Here is a 21,382-nt window from a genome sequence, read left to right as displayed (position 1 = left end):
TAAAATATTTCCAAGACATGCTCAAAAGATTTAAGATGAAGGACATGAAGGGTGTAGCCACTCTAATGGTTACCAAATGTCATCTTGCACTAGATCCCAATGGTAAAGAGGTGGATCAAAAGTTATATCGCTCCATGATTGGATCCTTGCTTTACCTTTGCACATCTGGACTGGACAAAGTGTTGAGTGTTAGTGTGTGTGCAAGGTATCAAGCTTCTCCTAAGGAGAGCCACATGATGGCTCTCAAAAGAATCTTTCGATATTTGGTTGATACCCCAAGATATGGTCTTTGGTATCCTAAAGGCTCAAGTTTCTATCTTAGTGGATACACGGATGCAGATTGGGCGGGGATAAGGATGATAGGAAATCAACTTCCGGGGCATGCCAATTTCTTGGTAGGTTCTTGGTGTGTTGGTCTTCTAAGAAGCAAAATTGTATATCTCTCTCCACCGCCGAAGCCCAATATGTTGTCGCCGCAAGTGGATGCACTCAGTTGTTATGTATGAGGCAAACTTTACAGGAATACGGTGTCACTTGTGACAAAGTGCCTCTTTTATGTGACAATGAAAGTGCCATCAAGATTGCCTATAATCCGGTGCAACATTCAAGGATGAAGCATATTGAGATCCGGAATCATTTCATAAGGTATCACGTTGCCCGTGGTGATATTGAGTTATGGTATGTTCCAACCAAAGTCCAACTCGCCGATATATTCACGAAGCCTCTTGATGAAGCAAGGTTTTGCTATTTGAGGAATGAGCTAAATATCATTGATTCGAGGAGTATAGCTTGACCATCTTGCAAACACACCTTCTTCTCAAAACTTTATTTGGTTTAAATGTGGGCATGGAGATAGGGGTGTGCGGTTTAAATTATTGAGCTATCCCTCCCCCCATAATGTCAATAGTAAGAAATCATTCTCTTTATATCATGTGTTGATATGTGAGCTTCAATGACGAGTATTGGTTTTTGACCCAAGATATATCTTCGCGGTGCCATACCATAACATTCGTACACTGTGGCCTAGGCCACCTCCCTCTTCTTTGTGAAGAGTTGGTGTTATTTGGATTTCATCGGGCTTTATTTGCCATATTTATGTTCTAATGGGAACTCACTTATGTTTGGCTTTTATTTGCTAAGCTTGCAAACTTGAGTGATCATGTACCATCTACAGTTTGTGCCCTCTAAACCCAAGTCTTTTCTCATCTTTAACCATTTCGATCTTGCTCACAAGTCATGTTTTGGTTAAAACTTGGAGCTCGGGTGGCATTGGTCGGATATTGTTAGTTTTCTCATCTTATTGGTCAATTTGCACCCTATACATGGCATGACATTCAACATATTGTATCATATATGGGATTGTACAAATACCCAACAAAGATAGGTCAGATTTCCAGTTTTCTGGAATTCTTCCAGAAAACTGGATTATCTGGCCCAAAGGGAGACCAAAATATTCGGCCCGGAGGGAAGTTCCACCGAACCATTACCCACCCCCACGACTCTCTCTCCTTCCCTGCAGTCGCCGATACTCCTCCTCCTCGCCGGAGAGTCCCTGTCCGGCCCCTCATGAGATTTTTGGCCAGATCGGGATCCCCTCCTTCCTAGCTTCCATCTCCTCCAAGCGGTTCCTCCAATGGATGAGGGTATGGTTCACAATACCTAACCCTAGGTGTTGCGATTCATATGTGGTATTTTCTTGGATGATATGTTTGTCTAGTGGTTCAAAATTGCTTGTAGTATACTACATTCACATGCTATGTAGCCGATCTGTTGCTAGACAGGATTTTGTTCAAATTTGTGTGATGATTCGTCAGGCCAGATTATCTGGTCCTGACGCGGGCTGGATTATTCGCTCCTGGAACCACCGGAATATCCGGCCTGGGAATGTTTTTCCTATTGCATTCCTTTTTGAACTACCATGTCTCAAACTTTATCGACTCCTAGTATGTATATATAGTATTCTGTTGTATCCTTCATGACTTATGAGCTCACTTTCCTACATGTTATCCCTCTATGTCATATCACAGGTGGTTCGCATTCTGAATGTCTAAGGCATCTCCCTCGCTCTGCTCATTCCAATGAGGATATTGGTCAGTCATCTCCAAGGAAGTCTGCCACCATGCATGCCGCGTAAAGGCAAGGACACAAGGCCTAATTACAAGGAGATGGACTCTGTTGCCTATGTTGCTATTAGGCAAAAGGACTGGTATGAGGACGTGGAGCGGGAGTTTGACATTGAGGACCCCCGTTTTTGGTGCATGGAGCCGCTATTCATCTTTAAGGATATCTATGAACCGAAGCCAAAAGTGAGGCCAATGCAACCTATTGATCTAGATCAGCTCTCAGACAACAGTCACTTTGCAGATGCAATTTGGGTGACAGAGAGGATGTGGTTGCACAAGATTATGAAGATCAAGTGTAACTACAGTATTCCCCTCATCCAGCAGTTCTACGCCAGTCTTGTTATCAAGAAGGATGATCACCGCACTGTGAAGTGGATGTCTGGCTCTTCTCCATGTGAGGCCACTTTCCACAAGTTTGCTGAGTTGCTTGGCTATCCTTTCAGTAGTGGTCACCATCTCCATCATCCTAACCGCTTAGCTAAGGACACACTTTATGATCTATATAAAGTGTCTGGATCTGTTGGCACTACTACTGGCCTACTTCCTATATATGATCAGCTCCTTCGCTTCTTCTGGTCCACCATTGCTCCAAGTGGTGGGAACAATGATGCTATTCGCGGTGCACTAGTGAACCTTCTTGATCTAGCTTGTGAGTGTGCACAAGATGGTGATTAGACTAGAGATTTCACTGTTGATGTGATGGACTATATCTTTCATGAGATCTTTGATGCTATGGTATCCCAGACTTCTCTTCCATATGCACCATACATTCAGCTTCTTCTTGATAACATTGATGTGGCTGAGGATTTGAGTTTGTATCCTCATGTGGACCATAAGGTCAAGAAGCCATATGTGAAGAGTAAGCAAGCTTCCCCTGCTGCCCCTATTGTTGGTTCGTTTATGGGAGATGCTTGTTCTAGTGGCACCGCCCACGGTCGTTCGGCTACTTCTCCTTTCATCAGAAGGAGGTGAAGAAGTTGAACTGATTTCAGAGGAATGTTCTGTGCATGAACGTTGAGATCCACAAGGAGAACTTCTAGGATAGTCGTGAGCGCGCCGACATCCCGCATACTCAGGCGGTCATTCTTCATAAGCTCAGTGGTGAGCAAGTTTCTCTTCCTCAGCCTCTTGTCCATCCTACCTACAGCAGTTGGCACTCCTCTCAGGTTCACTGGTCTGAGATTGAGCAGAGTCTTCTGAGGAGTAGTATCTCTGGCGCCTCTCTAGCTCCTGCCGAGGACAGTGTAGACGAGTCTGAGTCTGAGACGGGCTCGGAGTGATTCCCTTGGGGCATGTAGCATCGCTCTTTTCCCTTTTTGGCGTTTCGATGCCAAAGGGGGAGAAGTAGTTCTATTTAGGGATTCTCCGGGATTTGCATGGGCGGGCACAAGCATATGCGTTCACCACTCTTTGAGAGCTTGTGTCCCTTTTATTTGTTGAACATTTGTGTTTCATTATGTTGGTTATGTTGAACTATTTTATGGGCTTGCGGTATGGGTTGCGAGAAATGGATTTCGGTATTCTATATTCTATATGTTGATACTATGCATTATTATATGGTGTGTGACTTATGGTATTCGGTATTCTATATCACCATATTGGTATGATCTCTATCTCAACAATGTCTCAACTATATGTGATTATGTCTCATGTTGTTATTCATGTTGTCTAGCTTATGTTTCGAGGCCTCTCATACCTATGTGTGGTGCATTTGTATTCAAATGCAAATTACTTATATGCATACATGTAGGGGGAGTGCCTCTATCTTTTGTCAACATGATGGTCATACTAGTGATTTTATTGCAAATCCGTATGTTTTCATCAAATACCAAAAAGGGGGTGATTGAAAGAACATCTCTCCAACATTATGGTTTTGTGTGTTTGATGATAACATGTGTGATACCTTGATGTGCGTTGAAATGGTGCAGATTTAATCTATGATTGTATTCATGTTGAAAAGCAAGAAAAAGGAAGGAGCAAAGTTGCCCAGGCCATATATTCCGGGGTCGGATATTTGCAAATATCCGGCCCCTGAAAATCGGCTAAGGACTTAAGGGTCTGGGGCTACTGGATTTGGCCCGGAAATTTGGTTGTATATTTTACGTTGCACCGGATATTCTGGGGGACCGGAATACCCCCTACTTCCTGATGTCTACGCACGCTTCTATTCCTGTAGACAGTGTTGGGCCTCCAAGAGCAGAGGTTTGTAGAACAACAGCAAGTTTCCCTTAAGTGAATCACCCAAGGTTTATCGAACTCAGGGAGGTAGAGGTCAAAGATATTCCTCTCAAGCAACCCTGCAATTACGATACAAGAAGTCTATTGTATCCCCAACACACCCAATACACTTGTCAGATGTATAGGTGCACTAGTTCGGCGAAGAGATATTAAAACGCAGGTGGTATAGATGAATATGAGTGGTAATAACAATCTGAAATAAATATGGCAGCAAGTAAACATGCAGTAGAACAGTAAGTAAGCGGTGTTTGCAGTATTGGAAACAAGGCCTAGGAATCCTGCTTTCACTAGTGGACACTCTCAACATTGATCACATAATAAATAAATAACTTCTCCTCACTTGTGCTACATACACTCTCTTGTTGGATAACAAACACCATTCATTGTGTAGGGCTACAAGAGCTCCCTCAAGCCGGAGTTAACAAGCTCCACAACATACGGAGTTCATATTTAAGTAACCTCTAGAGCATAATAGACCGTTGCAATTTAGACCGAGTACTAACATAGCATACACACCGTCACCAATAGCTATGAAAGGGGGAATAGATCACATCAATACTATCATAGTAATAGTTAACTCCATAATCTACAAGAGATTACAATCATAACCTACGCCAAGAACTACATGATGCACACACCGTCACCTTTACATTATGAAGGAGGAATAGACTACTTTAATAACATCACTAGAGTAGCACATAGATTAATAGTGATACAAAGAACATCATATGGATCTCAATCATTCAAGGCAGTTCATGAGATCATTGTATTGGGGTACATGAGAGAGAGATTAACCACATAGCTACCGGTAGAGCCCTCAGCCTCGGGGGAGAACTACTCCCTCCTCATCATGGGAGACAGCGATGGCGATGAAGATGGCGGTGATGTCGATGGAGATGGCTTCCGGGGGCACTTCCCCGTCCCGGCGGCGTGCCGGAACAGAGACTTCTGTCCCCCGAACTTGACTTCGCGATGGCGGCGGCTGCGTAACTTTTCTCATCCCGTAGCTTATTGATTTAGGGTTTTCACGTCTGGGAGACTTTATAGGCGGAAGGGCAGCCTCGGAGGAGCCAGGGGTGGCCCCCCATAGGCTGGCGCCCCCCCCCCCCCTCTTGGCCGTGCCGCCATGTGGGGTGGGGCCCCCAGGGCTACCCTCTGGTCCCTCTCTGGCTCTCTGGAAGCTTCCGTGAAATATAAGATCTTGGGCTTTCGTTTCGTCCAATTCCGAGAATATTTCCTGTGTAGGATTTCTGAAACCAAAAACAGCAGAAAACAGGAACTGGCGCTTCGGCATCTTGTTAATAGGTTAGTGCCGGAAAATGCATAAAAACATCATAAAGTATGAAAAAAACATGTAGGTATTGTCATAAAACTAGCATGGAACATCAGAAATTATAGATACGTTGGAGACGTATCAAGCATCCCCAAGCTTAGTTCCTACTCGCCCTCGAGTAGGTAAACAATAACAAGGATAATTTCTGAAGTGACATGCTATCATAATCTTGATTAATACTATTGTAAAGCATATGAAATGAATGAAGTGATTCGAAGCAATGGTAAAGACAATGATTAAACAACTGAATCATATAGCAAAGACTTTTCATGAATAGTACTTTCAAGACAAGCATCGATAAGACTTGCATAGGAGTTAACTCATAAAGCAATAAATTCTTAGTAGAGAGTTTTGAAGCAACACAAAGGAAGATATAAGTTTCAGCAGTTGCTTTCAACTTCAACATGCATATCTCATGGATAATTGTCAACACAAAGTAATATGATGAATGCAAATAAGCAAGTATGTAGGAATCAATGCACACAGTTGACACAAGTGTTTGCTTCTAAGATAGAAAGAAGTAGGTAAACTGACTCAACATAAAGTAAAAGAATGGCCCTTCACAGAGGGAAGCATGGATTAAATCATGTGCTAGAGCTTTTCAAGTTTTGAAATCATATAGAGAGCATAAAAGTAAAGTTTTGAGAGGTGTTTGTTGTTGTCAACGAATGGTAGCGTGTACTCTAACTACCTTATCAACCAGACTTTCAAGAGCGGCTCCCATGAAGGACGTTATCTCTACCAACGAAGGTAGATCATCCCTCTTCTCGTTTTGTTTACACATGTATTTTAGTTTCATTATTTATAGATGACACTCCTCCCAACCTTTTGCTTACACAAGCCATGGCTAACCGAATCCTCGGGTGCCTTCCAACATTCTCATACCATGGAGGAGTGTCTTTTTTTTTCTTTTTTTTGCAAAATTAAGTTGCTTACTGATTGATCAGGGCAAGGCATGTGAAGAGAATCATTAATGCAAGTTAATTAATTGGGGCTGGGAACCCCATTGCTAGCTCTTTTTGCAAAATTATTGGATAAGCGGATGAGCCACTAGTCCATTGGTGAAAGTCTGTCAGAAGTAAATGACAAGATCGAAAGATAAAACACCACATACTTCCTCATGAGCTATAAAACATTGACACAAATAAGAGATAATAACTTTTGAATTGTTTAAAGGTAGCACATGAAGTATTTACTTGCACAGGCGGACCTTCATGGGGGCCAAAGTGGGCCGTGGCCCCCCCAACGAATTTGCAAAAAAACTACTACTACCCATATAGCCCATTAGTCTCTAGAGCCCATTAGCTATTTAGGCCTGTTTTGGAAGGAGACTGAAATCACGTAGCTTCTCAACTCGTCCTGTTCTGTGTTCTCGATTCGTTCTCGTTTCCCTGGGGCTCCTTCGACGGCGGCGGCACGGACGACTGGCCGGCGGGTCACAACTGCGGCGGGTGGCAGAGGTTGGCCGGCGGGAGGCCGGCAAGGTAATTTAGGTTGGTCGCCAGCGCCGTCCGCGGTGTGCCGCACTCCTGCAGCCAGCAGCAGTGGCTCGGTTCGGCTCCTATTTGCTCCGGCAAGGTAATTTAGTGCTCAGATTTTTCTTCTTTCCCTCTTCCTTGGGTGATTTTGTGATCCTATTTTGCTTTACTTACCTGATTGCACAATTATTTGTTGGGAATTTTACATTAAAATTGGGATAGATCAAATTAGGTCATGAGATTCCTCTTTTGCTTACAGGTTGTTTTGTAAAACTGCAACGAGGAGGAGATGGTTAAAGACAAAAAGATTGATTCATTTTTCAAAAGGAAGAGAGTTGACTGTGAAGCTCAAGAAATAGAAGAAGTACCTGAACCAGAATCAGAAGAAACGCAATTTCAAGAAACACCTGTTCAGCCACCTCTTTTGTTGCTCGAATTTGGACAGCAGAGTCATGAAGAACAAGGGCAGAAAACTCACACAAATGAAGCAGTATTCCGTGGTACCGAATTCTTGGAGCGGGATCCGGCACTACGTCCACAGATTTGGCAATATCCACATGATCAAAGAGATGAAGTGCGGCGAGCGTATCTAAAGCTAGGCCCTATGCAGCCCCGTTTGCGGAATTACAAAGCTTCTGGAACAGAAGGCCATCAACGTCGCTTTCAGTACAATTGGTTTGGTATGTTTCCCTCATGGTTGGAGTACTCGGAGAGCCACCATCAAGCATATTGCTTATTTTGCTTTTTGTTTAGCAAAAATAAGAACAAGAGAGGTGGTTCAGATGTATTCACAGTTCATGGATTTTCCAATTGGAAGAAGGTCAATAATGGAAGGAAGTGCGCATTCTTAAGCCACTTAGGTTCTGAACCTTGCTCTGAGCACAACAATGCTACCAAAGCATGCCGAGATTTGTTGAATCGGCAAGCACATATACAACATATTGCAGCAGAGAGGCAACCGTAGGGATATAGAAAGGAACAAGTTAAGGGTGAAAATCTCTATTGCAACCGTTAAGTGGCTCACCTCACAATCATGTGCTTTTAGAGGCCATGATGAGACAGACTCGAGTCGAAGAACCAAGGGAACTTTCTTGAGTTAAGAAAGCTTCTTGCAGAATTCAACCCAGAGATCGCAGAAGTTATTAGAGATGCAAAATACAATGAACAATACATTGCGCCGAAGATTCAACAAGAGATTTTGGGAATTTATGCATTTAAAGTTAGGAACCATATTCGTGAAGAGATTGGGGATTCCAAGTTTGCTATTCTGGTGGATGAGACTTGTGATGTAGCAAAAAGGGAGCAGATGGCATTGGTTCTCAGATTTGTGGATAAAGATGGTATATTGCAAGAGCGGTTCTTTGACTTGATACATGTGACAAGCACCAAAGCCGCGACACTTAAAGAGGTATTGAGCTCCGTGTTATCCAAAAATGCTTTTGATGTTCAAAACCTTCGTGGCCAGGGGTATGATGGGGCTAGTAATATGAGGGGAGAGTTCAATGGATTGCAAGCTCTTTTTCTTCGTGAATGCCCATATGCATATTATGTCCATTGCTATGCTCATCGTTTGCAACTTGCGCTAGTGGCTGCATCCAAGGAAGTGGTTCTTGTGGCTCAATTTTTTCAGAAACTTCTGTTCATTGTTAACACCGTTGACTCCTCCGCGAAGCGTCATGACGAGCTTCATGATGCTCAGTTGGATGAACTAGCTCGGTTACTAGCTATTGATGACATTGAAACCGGTCAAGGTGCAAACCAAATACGTGCACTAAAACGACCTGGTGACACAAGATGGGGTTCACACTTGGGTTCGATATCTAGCCTAAAAGCCATGTTTAATGCAGTAAGTTTAGTGCTTCAGAAAATAGCTTCGGATGGATCAGCTGGATCAATTCGTGCAGATGGAGATACCGCTTTCATCTACTTGTCCTCTTTTGAGTTCATTCTTCTCTTATGTTTGATGCAAGAAATATTGGAGATTACCGAAGATCTTGGCCAAGCTTTGCAAAAGAAATCACAAGATATAGTAAATCCCATGCGTCTAGTGTTCTCAACAAAGGTCCGCCTTAATGAGATGAGATCAGATGATGGCTGGGAAGCCTTCTTTTTTCGAGTTGTTGAGTTTTGTGCAAACCATTCCATTGATATTCCAGATTTGGAGGAAACTCACATTCTACGTGGTGGTCGTGCTCGCCGCCAACCGGATTGTTTTACGAAGGAGCATTATTTTCGAGTGGAGGTATTTCGTGCAACACTTGATACTCAACTTCATGACCTAGAATTCCGGTTCAATCGGAAGGTAACGGATCTCCTCTCTACTAGTGCTACTTTGATCCCTGCAAATACATTTAGATCTTTCAAAGCTGATGACATTTGCGAGATGGTGAAGAAATATTATCCCGCTGATTTCAATCAACAAGAAATTTATGGTCTAGAGCAGCAACTCAAACATTTTATTGTGGATGCTTCCAATGATAATGAGATGAAAAAGTATCAACATTGACAAAGCTTTGTCGCTGCCTTGTTGAAAGTGGGCGAAGTTCTATCTACAACCTAATTGATAGGTTGCTCCGATTGGTTGTGACTCTGCCAGTTTCTACGGCAAGCGCTGAACGCGCATTTTCAACTTTGAAGATCATCAAGACAAGGATGCATAATAAAATGGAGGATGAGTTTCTTGCCAACAGCTTGCTAGTAAATATAGAGGGAGAAATTGCAGAGAAATGCATCTACGATGATATTCTTTTGCATTTCACGGGCGCAAAAAAAAAGACTTGATCTGGAGTGAAAATCATTGGTTAGTTAGTATATAGTTTATTCTGTTTTAGTTCTTTTGGAGTAGCTTATGCATATATTGACATCGGAAATATATTTTGTAGACAATATCAATTTAAAATATAGAAGTTTCTGAACATGCTACAAATTCTAGCTTATCATTGCCACTTGATTTTGTCTTTCAAAATTAAATTTCATGTCATGTTATAGTTTGGCCCCCCCAGCGTTTTTCTGCAAGGTCCGCCACTGTTTACTTGGAATGGCAGAAAAATACCACATAGTAGGTAGGTATGGTGGACATAAATTGCATAGGTTTTGGCTCAAGGTTTTGGATGCACGAGAAGTATTTCCTCTCAGTACAAGGCTTTGGCTAGCAAGGTTGTTTGAAGCAAACACAAGTATGAACCGGTACAGCAAAACTTACATAAGAACATATTGCAAGCATTATAAGACTCTACACTGTCTTCCTTGTTGTTCAAACACTTCACCAGAAAATATCTAGACCTTAGAGAGACCAATCATGCAAACCAAATTTCAACAAGCTCTATGTAGTTCTTCATTAATAGGTGCAAATTACATGATGCAAGAGCTTAAACGTGATCTATTTGAGCACAACAATTGCCAAGTATCAAATTATTCAAGACAATATACCAATTACCACATGAAGCATTTTCTGTTTCCAACCATATAACAATGAACGAAGCAGTTTCAACCTTCGCCATGAACATTAAAAGTAAAGCTAAGAACACCAGTGTTCATATGAAACAGCGGAGCGTGTATTTCTCCCACACAAAGAATGCTAGGATCCGAGTTTATTCAAACAAAAACAAAAATAAAAGCAATCAGACGCTCCAAGTAAAGTACATAAGATGTGACTGAATAAAAATATAGTTTCACTAGAGGTGACCTGATAAGTTGTCGATGAAGAAGGGGATGCCTTGGGCATCCCCAAGCTTAGATGCTTGAGTCTTCTTGAAATATGCAGGATGAACCACGGGGGCATCCCCAAGCTTAGATTTTTCACTCTTCTTGATCATATTGTATCATCCTCCTCTCTTGATCCTTGAAAACTTCCTCCACACCAAACTCAAAGCAAACTCATTAGAGGGTTAGTGCATGATCAAAAATTCACATGTTCAGAGGGGACACAATCATTCTTAATATTTCTGGACATTGCCCAAAGCTACTGAAAGTTAATGGAACAAAGAAATCCATTCAACATAGCAAAAGAGGCAATGCGAAATAAAAGGCAGAATCTGTCAAAACAGAACAGTTCGTAAAGACGATTTTTTTAGAGGCACTTAACAGGCTCAGATGGAAAAGCTCAAAACTAATGAAAGTTGCGTACATATCTGAGGATCACGCACGTAAATTGGAAGATTTTTTTGATTCTTCCACAGAGAGACCTACGCAAATTCGTGACGATGTAGAAATCATGCTTCGCGCAGCAATCCAAATCTAGTATCAACTTTACTATTAGAGACTTTACTTGGCACAACAATGCGATAAAATAAAGATAAGGAGAGGTTGCTATAGTAGTTAAACTTCCAAGACACAACAAAACAGTAGCAAAATAAAAACATGGGTTATCCCCCAAGAAGTGCTTTCTTTATAGCCATTAAGATGGGCTCAGTAATTTTAACGATGCTCTCGCAAGAAATAAGAGTTTGAAGCAAAAGAGAGCATCAAGAAGCAAATTCAAAACACATTTAAGCCTAACCCACTTCCTATGAAAAGGAATCTTGTACACAAATAAATTCATGAAGAACAAAGTGACAAGCATAAGAAGATAAAACACGAGTAACTTCAAAATTCTCAACATAAAGAGGGGAAACTTAATATTATTAAGATGCATATAACCACGTTTCCCTCTCTCATAATAACTTTCAATAGCATCATTGATGAAATCCACAATATATCCATCACTTAAAACATTCTTATCATGGTTCATGTGCATAAAAGTATCATTATTTTTGGCATAAGAAAAACTCTCCTCATTAATAGTAATTGGAGCAGGATCATTATCAAGAATTTGAACATGGTAAACAAGTTGCATACTAAGGGAATGGTTTTTGGCAATCCCATCATAACTATGACAAGTTTCATAAGGATAATTATAACATGTGTCATATCCATCTCTATAACGATTATCTAAACCAGAATATATAATATCATCATTTCACTAAAAGTAAAGGTCTCAAATATAGGATCTTAAAGCACAACATCCCCAAGCTTAGAGCTTTCAATATCAACGTTTGAGGGAACATGAATAGTGCTAACATCATTACTTTCATAATCGGTACCAAAGAGATTTCCAATATCAAAGGTAGTGTGCTCTTCCAAATCATGATCACTAATATGGTTAAAGGGCATAGGAAGATCATTGTACTCAGATTCATTATCATAATAATCATTAGGAGCAACATACTTACGGTTACCTATCGTTATCTCATACACGCGGGGATATGCCGTTACCTCTTTCTTCTTATTCCCCCTCTTCTTCCTCTTCTTCGTTCCCTTCTTCTTTTTCTTTTCCTTCTCCTTGTTCCCTTCTTTAGGAGGAAGAGGCTTGAAGGGAGGCTTCTCCACATAACCTGCTTTATTTCCAGAAACAATAGAAGAAACTTGGGAGGATTCCTCCTTTTCATTAATAAGTTTGAAACACACAGCGGTCCTATCATATTTTGGCAAAGTGTCATCTTCTAAAATATTTTGTATGTAAGTATTTGTGTGGCAATTATCAATGCAATAAGAAAGACACTCATGCAGGACACTGTTAATATCAAGAGCACTCATATCCACCAAAGAAGTTTTTCTCAATAACTCTTCACACACCAAAAATAAAGTAAGTTCATCTTGCTGATTAGGAGCGATTTCATCATCACAATACAAATTTGCAGCACTCATAAGGTTCGAATTATCATTGGAGGAGCATTGAAAATTAAAATGACCCACTTTATGGCAAAGTTCACAAATAAATGGATAGAGGGCACAAACTTTTTTACCAAGAACATCTAGAGCCCTAGACCACTTTCTAGTTTTTTTCATTCTTGTGATGGATACAATATTCTTCTTCAATTTTATTCTTTTCACAAGGTCTATGAACTCCACAAAAATTAACATGCTTATAGGAAATAGCATTTTAAGAAGTTTGAGCATGTTTATTGCAATCATTAACAACAATTTCATTTTCCATGCAAGTGTCTTTAAAAGGCTCATGATACATGTACCAATTTTCTTTGGGAACATTAATATGAGAAGCAAAGGCTCTATAGCAATTGACCATAATTTGAGGATCAAGACCATATTTAGCACTAAGCTCTTGAAAATCAGCAGTTTGAGCGAAAGAATTAATGCAATCATACTCGTAGTTTATACCTGATTCCTTACCTTTGTCATTCTCCCAATCTTCAATATTGCTTTGAATTCTTTCAAGAAGATCCCATCTAGCTTCAACCTCCTTGCTTGTGAAAGATCCTTCCAAACAGGCATCTAGATAGTCCTTGTGGTGTCCTGAAAGCCTTGCATAAAAATTATTAGTAATAACATTACGGGGGAGCTCATGAATGGGACATTTGAGCATTAGTGACTTCAATCTCCCCCACGCTTGGGAAATACTCTCTCCATCACGAGGATAAAAGTTATAAATGTAATTCCTATCAATATGCACTTCATGAGGAGGATAAAATTTAGAATAAAAGAGAGGCACAATATCCTTCCAATCAAGAGAATGCCCATCCTTCAAAGAGTTTATACCAATGCGCCGCTTTACCGGACAAACGACATAGAGAATAATTTCTTCCTAACTTCATCCATAGAAATACCTGCACACTTGAATAACCCGCATAATTCATGTAAAAACAAGTAAATGATCTTCGGGACTGGACAGCTCCATCCCCTTCATAGCGAGTTATCCACAACAAGTTCAATAATTTTCATAGGTATCTTGAAAGGAATATTTTCAGTAGGTGGATTTAAAATATCACAAGCATCATTAGAGTTATCGCATATGGGAGTTAAAGTATTATCAGAGCAAATTTTCTCCCCTAAAGCTGGAAAGCTAATTAGATCATGAAAACTAGCTTCCCCAAGCTTAGACTTTTCCATAGCATTAGCAGTAATTGTGTTCATACTAATAACATTGCTACTAGCATGCAAATAAGGTTCCATAGGTTTTTTAATTTTCGCATCAAACAATTCTAACTCAGGAAAAAGATTAAAAAGCTCACCAAATTTTTTGTTGTTTTTGAGCACTCACACACCGGCAACAGTGCTAGGAAATAGCTTAGTAGTCGGAGGATGTGAATACCTTTTACCTTACCTCCCCGGCAACGGCGCCAGAAAATAGCTTGATGTCTACGCACGCTTCTATTCCCGTAGACAGTGTTGGGCCTCCAAGAGCGGAGGTTTGTAGAACAGCGACAAAGTTTCCTTAAGTGAATCACCCAAGGTTTATCGAACTCGGGGAGGTAGAGGTCAAAGATATTCCTCTCAAGCAACCCTGCAATTAAGATACAAGAAGTCTCCTGTGTCCCCAACACACCCAATACACTTATCAGATGTACAGGTGCACTAGTTCGGCGAAGAGATATTAAAACGCAGGTGGTATAGATGAATATGAGTGGTAATAACAATCTGAAATAAATATGGCAGCAAGTAAACATGCAGTAGAAGAGTAAGTAAGCGGTGTTTGCAGTATTGGAAACAAGGCCTAGGGATCCTACTTTTACTAGTGGACACTCTCAACATTGATCACATAATAAATAAATAACTTCTCCTCACTTGTGCTACATACACTCTCTTGTTGGATAACAAGCACCATTCATTGTGTAGGGCTACAAGAGCTCCCTCAAGCCGGAGTTAACAAGCTCCACAACATACGGAGTTCATATTTAAGTAACCTCTAGAGCATAATAGACCGTTGCAATTTAGACCGAGTACTAACATAGCATACACACCGTCACCAATAGCTATGAAAGGGGGAATAGATCACATCAATACTATCATAGTAATAGTTAACTCCATAATCTACAAGAGATTACAATCATAACCTACGCCAAGAACTACATGATGCACACACCATCACCTTTACATCATGAAGGAGGAATAGACTACTTTAATAACATCACTAGAGTAGCACATAGATTAATAGTGATACAAAGCTCATCATATGGATCTCAATCATTCAAGGCAGTTCATGAGATCATTGTATTGGGGTACATGAGAGAGAGATTAACCACATAGCTACCGGTAGAGCCCTCAGCCTCGGGGGAGAACTACTCCCTCCTCATCATGGGAGACATCGATGGCGATGAAGATGGCGGTGATGTCGATGGAGATGGCTTCCGGGGGCACTTCCCCGTCCCGGCGGCGTGCCGGAACAGAGACTTCTGTCCCCCGAACTTGACTTCTCGATGGCGGCGGCTGCGTAACTTTTCTCGTCCCGTGGCTTATTGATTTAGGGTTTTCACGTCTGGGAGACTTTATAGGCGGAAGGGCAGCCTCGGAGGAGCCAGTGGGTGGCCCCCCCATAGGCTGGCGCGCCCCCCCTCTTGGCCGCACCGCCATGTGGGGTGGGGCCCCCCAGGGCTCCCCTCTCGTCCCTCTCTGGCTCTCTGGAAGCTTCCGTGAAATATAAGATCTTGGGCTTTCGTTTCGTCCAATTCCGAGAATATTTCCTGTGTAGGATTTCTGAAACCAAAAACAGCAGAAAACAGGAACTGGCGCTTCGGCATCTTGTTAATAGGTTAGTGCCGGAAAATGCATAAAAACATCATAAAGTATGAACAAAACATGTAGGTATTGTCATAAAACTAGCATGGAACATCACAAATTATAGATACGTTGGAGACGTATCACTTCCCCAAGCTCATGTTGCTCATTCTCTCCAAGTTCATCCCCTCAAGCTGAGCCACCAAAATCACTTGGTCTACTCCCTCAACCACCCAAAGCTCTTGATCTTTGGAGAATCTAAGGAGAAGACCCCGATCTACATCTTCACCGAAGCGATTTGCATTTCTCCCTCATTTGCTTGAGGGTCCATTTGCTAGTGTTCCTTTTGGAAACCCTAGTTGTTGTTACTTGATTTGATCTTGTTGTGTTGTTACATCTATTGGGAGCCTCCAATTTAGTTGTGGATGTGTGCCCCAAGAACCTTGTAAAGGCCCGGTTTCCGCCTCGACGAAAACCCTTAGTGGACAATTGTGCTAGGCCTTTGTGGTGTTGCTCACCGGAGAATAGGGTGAGGCCTTTGTGGCGAACACACCCCTCCAACGTAGACGTACTTCCCCTCAAAAGGAAGGAACTATAGGAATCATCCCTTGTGTCTCCGCGTGCTTCACTATCGGTTACCTTATCCTTTATTGCATGGTCATAATATTATTAGTTGTATATCTTGTCATCTAGGTAAATTCACATAGTTGCATATCTAGAGAATTTACCTTTGTGTCAAGCCTTAATTGAAAAAGAACTAAAAATTGGGTAGCACCTAATCACCCCCTCCTCTAAGTGCGGCATACGATCCTTTCAACCGCTTCTCCTCCTCCCTAGTTTAGCCTTGGCCTTTGGAGCTGTCGATGCCGAAGGCAAAGTGAGCTCTTCTAGCTATTTATCAACAAAAGACATTGTAGATAGGGGACTTGGAACTCATTGTCGTGGATGGCTCACGCGGTACGGGCGGGCAGTATGGGGCAAACCCGCCCGTACCGATGGTCGCCACCGTTGGATACGTCGGTTGGGGTGAGATTACAAACATGGATCTGGTATGGGCGGACGGTACGGTCGTATGCCCCCGTACCAGTGCCCACCATATAGACCATAGAACCACCAAAACCATTGCTAAATAAATCATGTTCCTTCAGTGTATCAAAAAGGCAGAAAGCCAAAGCCTTGCATTTTCCGTCATATTCATTAGAGTAAATTCCAGTTTTTACCCCCTACTCTGAAAACTTTGACTCTAATTACCCCATTTAGAAATTTTTCATCCTAGTTACCCTATTTAGAAAAAGTTGTGCCAATTTTTATCCCTTCTAAAATTTTGTGAACATTTTTATTGATGGATCTAGAGTGTTAGGCACATTCACCTGCCAATTTGTTTAATTATGTAACTATTATAGAAAAAAAGAAATTCAAACAATTAATCACGTTGATGTAGCATAGAGTGTGCAACTACTTCTCCCAAAGACACGCTGATGTATTCTACCATGAACATGTCGTGTCTTCTCTCAAAGAAAGGACAACAAGTGTCTAGCTTAAGCCGATCAAAACCTATGCTACGTCAAACTTAACACCACTCCTGATCTGTTGATCAAGCAAAAGCCAATAACTCATTTTTTTATTCAAACTTCACCTAGCACACCCGCGCGTAGAGTTGCTTAATACCCTCATAGAATGATAGGACATATATGCGTCGGTTCGGTCACTGGATCACAAGCATGCATGTGTATGGATTCCAGATGCAACATAGCAGCTTGGCGAACACGGCCTACATTTCCGTCGTCACGTGAAGATTATGTTGGAGGTCGTGCCCAGGAGGCAATAATAAAGGATATTTATTATCATCAAATCATGTTCATGATATTATTTTTTCACCATGCTTGTTTGTATTATTCGGAAACAGAATAATTGTGTGCAAAAACAAATGAAGTGTCCCTAGTATGCCTCTATACTAGTTCGTAAAGTAAGTGTTGGTTATTGGTTTCCTTAACCATGGACATGGTGTCACTTTATTAGCGAGGTCATATTATTAAGGATAATATGATGGACTTGACCTAACCAAAGCGTAGCAATTAATCGTGTTACATAGTTCCAATTGCGAAGCTTTTCCATTGTCATTTATACTATTCCTTTGACCATGAGATTATACAACTACCAGGTATTAGAAGAAGGCATAACTTGTTGCAAACGTCACTTCATAATTGGGTGATTATAAAGCTATCTCGCATGTGTTCCATAAGATACTTATTGGGTTGTATGTTATCAAGAGTGGGATTCGTCCATCCAAGTAATGGAAAGATATTCTCTGGGCCCTCTCGGTAATACACACTCTACCGTTTGCAAACACGTGACTAGGTCACCAGAGGGTGTGGTATTACAACAAGAAAAGAGTACTTACCAGTAGCGAGATAAGAACAAGGTATGGACATACCGACGACCAAATCTCGGGTAACTAAGATATCGCAGGACACGGGTATTATATATGTATGACATAAGTGGTTCACTCAATGAGATCATCATTGAATATATGGGGGTTTTATGGATCTCCAGATCTCTCTATTAACTGTCTATGAATATAGTCATGTCCACATATTCGTGAACCCGTAGGGTCACACACTTAAGGTACGATGTCGCTAGGGTAAGAGAGATATTTAGTGTGATGTTTTCAGAGTCCCGAATGGTTACGGAATGACGCAAACCTATAAGAACATATATGAAAAATATTGGAATGGTTCCGGAAAGTTCTGGAAATTACAGATGTACAGGAAACTTCAGGAAGGGGGAACCCAGCTCCCTAGGGCTAGGTGGGCCACGCACGCCCCATGGGCCGGCCAGCCGCCTGTCCGAGTGGGAGGAAGGGACCCCTCCTCCCTCCACACGAATTGTAGGTGGAGGAGTCTCCTCTTCCCTTTCCAATTCTGTTGAGGACTTCCATATTGTGTCCAATTTGAGTTTGGAAAGGTTTGACCGTGAGACGAATTAGGATTCAGAGATCCTACGTCCTTATGGATCACGAGACTTTATACAAGGGAACCCCAGGGCATCCAAGAGCATACAAGTCCACGCAGCTCAGAGCTCCCCACTGCCTGCACCGCCCGCACCACCGCGTTGTTGTTGCCCCCTCTTCCCCGCTGTCGCACCGCCGCCGGTCGCCGCCACCTCCATGCCACCTCGTCGCTAGCCTCAACCACCGCCGGTGATCCCCGTCGGAACCCTAGGGTTTCCGGCGATCTCCATCAAGACCGTCCGGGTGGAGCCCTACCGGTTTTTCGCCAAGATCTTCACCACGCCGTCGTGCTGACGAACCGATCTCTCTACTTCAACTCCAACTCGCTGGAACGAGGAGGAACCTACATCATCAAGCCGTATGTGTGCAGCATGTCGGAGCCACCGCACAAGTGACGGAATTGATCAAGATAGATCATCAAGACTGTACGGATCGTGACAGTGTTCATCAACGCCAATCGTCAAAGCTTGTGCATCGATTTACTCCGATTAGTAAATCAAGTTACCGCATCGTTACATGCATCTCCTGGATATGATCTTGGTCGTTTGTTCTTTTATGCGTAGAATTTTTTTTTGTTTTCTACGCTACAATTTTTTTTAATTTTCTATGCTACAAATCCCTACAGATTATGCCATCGTGCATCTTGTATACTTGCGGTAGGATAGCAGTGGATGCTCTTTTCAATCAGTAGTTTGATGGTATAGAGGTACAAAAATTAAAAGGGGTAAAAATTGACACAACTTTTACTAAATGGGATAATTAGGATGAGAAATTTCTAAATGGGGTAATTAGTGCCAAAATTTTCTAAGTAGGAGGTAAAAACATGAATTTACTCTATTCATTATAAGATGTTCAGCAAGGTCATCATCCACAAGAGTCCACACACTTCGTCGCATATTACAGCTAATCAATGAGTGGCGCCATGAATCAGACGCCGAGTTACAGATCGTGCAGATATTTGTAATGGCCATGTTTCTCTAAAGAGGAACCTCGCCCGTAGGCAGCTTCTACCCATCATGATGGTTGCGATCTTCAGATTGGAACGGGAAGCCCAGCCCAGGACTAGAAGCCCATAGCGATTGCGCGAGTACGGCCGCGCATACAGCACCTCCGCACGAGTACGGATACGCGAAATCAATCAATACAGCTACCAATCAAACTTACGAATACAGTTAGAAAACACACGAGTACAGTTGTGTACAACACACGAGTACAGTTACACACAACACACGAGTACAGTTGAACACACAGACGAGTACAAGTACAGTCACGCACAACCAGGTACAATCGCGCACACGAGCAGGTACAGTCGTGCACATGAGTAACTACGTGTACAGAAGTACAGTGGCGTACACGAGCAGGTACAGCCGCACACACGGGTTAGTACAATCGTGCACACGAGTAAATACAGGTACAGTCACACACACGAGCGAATACCTTTACCAAGTAAAGGAAAAAAAACTGTACCAACTGCACTAAAACCGAAGTACTTATCAGTTGAAACACGAGTATAGTTAGGTACACCCCACAAGTACAATCATAGTAGTATCAGAAGTACGGAAAAAAGTATCTCAAAACCTATTAACATGGGATCTGACGAGGATCTCAAAATTGAAAACGGTTCGTAATTTAGACTTAAGGTTCTCAAGATATTTCATTTTGAAAAAACGAATCTATAAAGAAAAGGGAAAAACTGACACAATCCAGCCTCCCTCTGTCTTCTCTCTCCTCCCTCATCCCCATGTTGCTTCCCCTTGCGACACGTGGCGAGCAGAGAGACCACTTCCCATGAATATTCTGGCACCACAGGGCACCACTTGTCACTTGCAGAGCGAATTGCTTTCCCTTCGCGAAGGTCAGCTTTTTTCCAACGATTTCGTAAGTTAATTTGATTGAATTGGACAATCTGAAAGAGAAAAGTACATGGTAAGTACCTAAACTTGTCTGCGGGGTTCAGATTGATCAATATACTTCGAAAATACCAATTTAACTAAAGACGAGTTGCATGCTCAAATACACTCACTGGCTCCGGGAACGTGACGTATTTGGCAACGTGGCGCTCACGGGACCAAATGTGAGGACAGCTGTGCATAATTTAAAGAGCCCATATACACGAGGGGTAGTTGCAAATGCATCGTGTCTACATCAGAACGGGACGACCGAAAATGCAATGGTGCTTATGAAATGGGACGTGGTTGATATCACAGCCGGTCAGGGCATCTCCAACCCAAAGACCCAACGGACGTCCATTTTATCCGTTTGGATCGTCTGCCGGACAGGCGGATGTCCTGCGGAGTTCGGTTTGGAGTAGTACTCCCCAACGCGCATAAGACCCAAATATACTAGTACTAGTACTAGTTGCAAACATGGCCGGAGCCCTTGCCGTGGCCGGAGCTCCAACGAGAGGCCCGACATGCGTGAGGCTGGGGCCGGGCTGGCGGCGCTGCGTGGCGAGGAAGCTCCTCCTCCAGGAGCGCTGGTGCGGCCTTGGTGCAGAGCAGCTCGGAGACAGAGCGACTCCTCCAGAAGCGCTGGTGCGACCATGGCGAGGCGGCGCCCCCGCCCGTGCCCGCCCGCGGCCGGCGTCGAGGCGCGCACGGACAGCCCGACCGCGCTGCGCGCACGGCCAGCCTCCGCCACCGCCCGTGGCCGACGCCCCCGCCCGTGCCTCGCGCGGCCCCGCCCGTGCCTCGCGCCGCCGGCGGCGCCC

This window comes from Lolium rigidum, chromosome 6, assembly GCF_022539505.1.
Source record: "Lolium rigidum isolate FL_2022 chromosome 6, APGP_CSIRO_Lrig_0.1, whole genome shotgun sequence".
Classification (NCBI taxonomy): domain Eukaryota; kingdom Viridiplantae; phylum Streptophyta; class Magnoliopsida; order Poales; family Poaceae; genus Lolium; species Lolium rigidum.
The sequence above is the reverse complement of the archived record's forward strand: the minus strand, read 5'-3'. Positions refer to the sequence as shown.